The sequence below is a fragment of the Sycon ciliatum genome, chromosome 1 (assembly GCF_964019385.1).
Source record: "Sycon ciliatum chromosome 1, ocSycCili1.1, whole genome shotgun sequence".
Taxonomy (NCBI): Eukaryota; Metazoa; Porifera; class Calcarea; order Leucosolenida; family Sycettidae; genus Sycon; species Sycon ciliatum.
The window spans coordinates 94,002,864-94,008,564 of NC_088643.1; the positions used below are offsets into that span (position 1 = coordinate 94,002,864).

The window sequence follows — 5,701 nt, forward strand, 5'->3', positions numbered from 1 at the left end:
GTCTCGGTTCATTAATTAGTAGAATGCATGACGTCATCAGTCCATTAACAGTGTATGCATGTCTTGATGTCATGTACTGAGAGCACACTGACCAATAGTGTAGGTTCATTTCCAGGCCATGCCTACACTCTAAGACTGAGTACTGGAAGACCGGAACGTCTAACGCCAAATCTTTTTCGTTATTTGAAGAAACGATATCCCGAGCTCGGTGTGTAAAGATGGGCATCAAGAGGGGGTTATGTACTCTTGATGGGCATGCATCGATGCATGTTCTGGGTGGCCAGGTAGCCATCGTCAAACTTTCTGCACGTTATCATGCCAAATTTACAACAAAACGTTAAACTTTTTGGTCGTTAAACTTTCCGGCTTTACAGTACCATAACAATAGTGGTAGCAAGTGAAATCCGACCCCTGGTTTTCATCTTCGACTACAGCACCGATTCCAGCGGTGTCAATTTCGAAGTCTACAAGCGCGGTTGTACACTGCGCATGCGTAGGCTGAGGTTTTGGAACGTGATTTCACCGAGCTGTCTGTGGAGTGGAGTTGTGGGATGGCGTAATCCGAGATGGACGTCATTTTTTGGGTCGGACTTGCGTCATTCCGTCGACGCGGTCCGCCACGGCCACGGACACTCTTCCCCTGCTCATGATGTCACACTATGACGTGCAACGTGGATTTCGCCGTCCCAGATCTGATCATTGAAGTTGCGCACTCTGGGGAGATTATGGACTCTTGGTATGACTTGCAGGTGGAGTGTCTATGATAGACAAAGCTCCAGCGCGGATCGACTACACAACACAACATGCAAAGTGTGTACACGGTACGCATCTTATGACGATCAGTGCGGCCAACGCGTCCCTAAGATCACCACGAAAAGGATTTGGTCGTAGCGCAGGGAGTAGTAAAATACAGGGAGGTGACACGCCACTAATCGTGATTTTTGATGGGTGCCTCGCGCTTGTTTTTTTTTCTTTCGCAAAAAAAGATGATCTGCTGGATCAATCTTGAGTATTTGTTGAAGAACTAATTCCGTGAAAAGGTCTATCCATCTCATGGAACAGCATTTGTTTTGCTCTTGTGATACATCTCTGTCATCGTCATATGGAAAGGTACCACCCTTCCGAAATTCGTCCCGATCGACGGCTTGGAGCAATAGAACGAAGGTGATTTCCTTGAGAACAATACGTGTACGATTGGAGATGAAAAGCGAGTCCACCGATTTCGAAGTCGAAAAAATCTCTAGGACACCACCCGATCGGCACTAATTTCTCCTCAGTTGTGATCAACCAATACTTTTCTACCTTCTTTGTGATGATGAGCATTTCATATTATGGTATGCTAGAGATTTTGGAGTTCACTTTTCGGAATGAAATGTTCCTAAGTTTGTCAAGGATTGAAATGCGGGCTACGTCGTCGTAAACAGCTTGTATCGACACAGGAAAAATCTACGGCACGCAGGGATGTCTCCCAAAGTGATACCACTCTTGCTGGACTTCTATCCTGACATAGTGGTAGTTTGGTCGACTACACTTTGTGAAGGCAGACAATTGTTGGAAAATTCTCAGCGCTGAGTTTCTACGGGCTGCAGTAGGAGTCTCTTTGGCGGTAGGTATTTTACTACTCCCTGATCGAGAGAATCCTGATGCGCGCGCGTGTCTACACACTTCGGTACCCATAGTACCCCAATCTCACCCGCCGGGTGAAAACGGTGCTGAGGCAATGGGGCTGTTAAGTGATGACGTCACAGTTCCTTCGATACGCATAGCAACGATCCCACTGGGGACAAACAAAAGTAGCGTCGTCTCCACCGAACCAGTTGTCAGTGGCAACATATAGGAATCGTGTACATTTCTTCGTTTCTTCTTTGCTGTTTTCAGTGAGTGTTTTGTTTTCTCTTTGTCCTTGATCTCGACGGTGTTGTCGTGCTCATTACCTTACTGAGACGTCTCTTGTGACTGTAGCCAGTGTCACGGAGGATTTTATTGCCGTGACGAGGTAGATCGCCGAGATCGAGCGTGAAAAACGCTCTGCATTAGTAGCTCCTGTAGAATGTCTTCTGGGATGGCGTATCCATGGTCAACAAAGCCAAGGTGCAAGACAGCATAAGAGATCGTGTAAACGATGGGAACTCCAAAAGGTAAGCTCCTGAACAAGTGGAAAGATATGTGTATTTACAAACTCTCTCTTCATCCATCGATTGCCGCTATGCGTTGCATTTTGTCTGCACAGATAATCTGGACAAATAAATTATATTGTAACTGGAGAGAGCAATCGTGCTTGGGACCCATCCCAATGTCATCACATGGCTGTGATGACTAGTGTATACCTGGGAGAGTTTTTCCTCAACTGAGACGGAGTGTAGGTGGATGGATTATGAGAAATGCGAAGATGTGGAGTAAGTTGTGTCGAAGAAATGTGTAATAAAATAAAATTTACTTTACACTCAAACATATGTAGTATCCCTGCCCGACCAATACGGAAGCAGTACGGAACTAATACGGAGCTTTGCCTAGTGTATCTCCGTATGTAAGCGTACGGCGTCTGCTGCATATAAGCGGCTTCGCATTTCTGTTTAGATGAAGATGAGATTTTGATAATAACGAGCTATTCAACCTCCAGGTGAGCACCGGAGAGAAAGTCAGTTATTTTGCCGTTCCTTCTTTCATTAACGATTATATCTCAGGTGTGTACCTGAAAGTAGAATAAAAGTAATTATTGTTGATTTCACCGCGCCTACCACTCGGCTACCTATTACATTGGTGGCAGCGGTGTGTTTTTGTAAAATAAAACAACGTGATTCGACCCCAGACCCCCATGGCTCAACCCGCTGCAGCTCCGTGCGACGAATCAAGATGAGAATCGTGTTTCATGCTTTCCTGGGCCTGGCCATGCTTATTAGCCTGCAGCACAGTCAGGGTGCTGACGTGGATCACCATTCTTTCCGCACGGCATCCATTGGAGACTCCGATGCCGATTCCAAGCAACCCGCTACCTACATGTATACTACCGGTGGTGATGGCGAAGCTGATGAGGACGACGACATGCAGGCTGCTGACCAAGACAAGGAGGGTATTCCCCAAGACCAGCAGCGTTTGATTTTTGCCGGCACGCAGTTGGCAGACGGCCGAACCCTGAGTGACTACAACGTTCAGCAGGAGTCCACTATTCACTTGGTACTTCGCCTCCGTGGTGGAATGCAGAATTTCGTCAACACTCTTCCTGGCTAGACCATCACTCTTTACGTCGCGCAAAGCGATGCTATCGACAATGTGAAGACCATGATTCAAGACGAGGAGGGAGGTTATTTGTCTGACGCCGAGCTAGCCGCTCTGAGTGACCGGCTCAACCAAGATGAAGATAAAACCTGGCTTGCCCTCGGCCGTAGCTTCAGCCGCCGCCGTGGTTACTAACGCTGATTCCAGGTATGGCATTTTCTTTCCTGTCTTCCTTCAGTCTACCTGTTCTCTTCAGTCTTCCTTTATGCGAGTGTGTGAATCCAGTTTAGTTTGGTAGGCGTCTGATCATGGTGAGCCACGGTTTACCCAGCTAACGTGGGACAATGTGTGTGACAACACCCCTTATAGTTATAGTGTATTCAGTTCGGTTTTTGAACTGCGATGTTCCTGGCGGGTTGTGCCAGCGTTGTGCAGCAAGAGTGCTGTGGATTTTCAGGTCCTATTTGGAGGACAGTTCTTTCCCCTTTTGACCCCGTGAGACCGTGTGAACCTGGTGTGCTTCTACTTTATGATTTGTTATTAGTTCATTTCTTCTGTCTACTCTAAACGTTATCATTTCCGATATAATTTGCCATCTTCCGGTTGACGCTGTGTTCGTAACTCTTCACTATTTTTTTGAAAATCACGAGGGCGTGATTATCTGTAGGAAGGGAGGGTGTAGTATCCCTGCCCGACCAATACGGAAGCAGTACGGAACTAATACGGAGCTTTGCCTAGTGTATCTCCGTATGTAAGCGTACGGCGTCTGCTGCATATAAGCGGCTTCGCATTTCTGTTTAGATGAAGATGAGATTTTGATAATAACGAGCTATTCAACCTCCAGGTGAGCACCGGAGAGAAAGTCAGTTATTTTGCCGTTCCTTCTTTCATTAACGATTATATCTCAGGTGTGTACCTGAAAGTAGAATAAAAGTAATTATTGTTGATTTCACCGCGCCTACCACTCGGCTACCTATTACACATACACTGTACATGTAACATCATGATACTGATGATTCCATCTTCATATCTCCGCAACAGGTACGCCATACGCACCAAACACATGGTGTGTGTGCACGCGCGCGCTTGCGTGCGCGCGTACATGCACACACTCTCATGCGTGGCCGAGTTGGCCGGATGAACAGACCACGCATTTGCACGAGGTGTCCGTTATGTCATTAGAGTGCTGTACTTTATGACTTTATTCCAAAATAGTATGTCTTGCCCCTGTCAAATGGAGTTTGTGTCTATGCTCAGCAGGTATCGGGCCACGACGCCACACTGCAGTCAGCGCTGGAATTAAAATAGCACTTCATGGATTATTTTAACTAATTTCCTTTGCGTTTACATGTACTTTGTTGAGCCCGTGGTTTCATTTCTGTGTTCTGTTATGATTGGCCTCTGGAAATAATCGGAGTGGATGTCATTTTTGTCATATGTGTGTGCCTTGTGCAACAGGTCCAAGGCTAGATGCACTTCACATTCGGCGTGCGATCTCGGCGTCTGGGACCTGATAACGTCTTGGTTGGATGGGTAATCAAGGACGATACTACTCGGCACACCAATGTACATGTCAATGTAATTTTTTACTCTTTCAGAGCTGCACTATTTATGGACGAATGTGTCTGTTAGAGAGGAAATAAATAGTATTCACAAACAAGTCCCACTTATTGTTTCTGTTCGTAAAAGGAAATTGCAATTTTTTGGTCATATTGTTCGTTCCGGCTGTTTGTCATTGACTGTTCTTCAGGGTTGTGTTGCTGGAGGTCGTTGCCGAGGCAGGCCCAGAATGTCATGGCTTGATAATAATTATTATTTCATGGACTGCACTTGACGTGCAGTCCCTGCTCGCTGCTGCACGCGATCGATTTTTATGGCGCTCACTTGTTCATACTTGCTCTGTGACGCCCCGACGACCTTAGGGCTATGGGCTTGTGGTGATGACTATTTACGTCTTGATGCTTACTTCGGTGCTAGCGTGTTTCCTCCGGATTATTTCTATCATCATGCGTGTTCTTGGGCTGAGTGAGCACATGCACGAGTGTGCAGCTATAACCCCGTGTATCTTTGGTTTCACTTTGTTCTGCAATGCATATACCTTGTAACAGTATGTGCTTGCACTGCTTTGTGTGGCCTGCGTATTTCAGGACTATTCAGTGCATTAGACCCAGGTTGGTTTGGTTGCCGGATGATCTCTTGTTGCGTCGCTCTGTGTTTTGTATTCATCAATTTTTGGGCTTGAGAATTGAGCTGGTGTGTGGTTCCCAATATCAAAACATCATGCTGGTGCTCTGTGTTTTGATTATCGACTGTCCGAGCAGTCGCGATTCATTACCAGAACGGTCAATACTGTAGTCTCTTGACGTGTTTGTCTTTTTGTGTTTTCGCCGGGGGAATTAGCAGTGACGTTGCACATAGAACGGCAGTGTTGCATCACTGGACGACCCTGCCTCTGACTTCATGTCCCCAGGATGTGGTGCAGATA

At 46.4% G+C, this 5,701-nt stretch overlaps 1 long non-coding RNA gene across 1 annotated transcript; it reads left to right on the forward strand.

Annotated features, from left to right (window-relative positions):
• The first annotated feature begins 1,747 nt into the window (after nt 1–1,747).
• Nucleotides 1,748–5,701, forward strand: LOC135807177 (uncharacterized). The gene is made up of 3 exons (XR_010551500.1): nt 1,748–2,138; nt 2,231–2,396; nt 4,675–5,701. It is a non-coding gene; the product is annotated as an uncharacterized LOC135807177 (long non-coding RNA).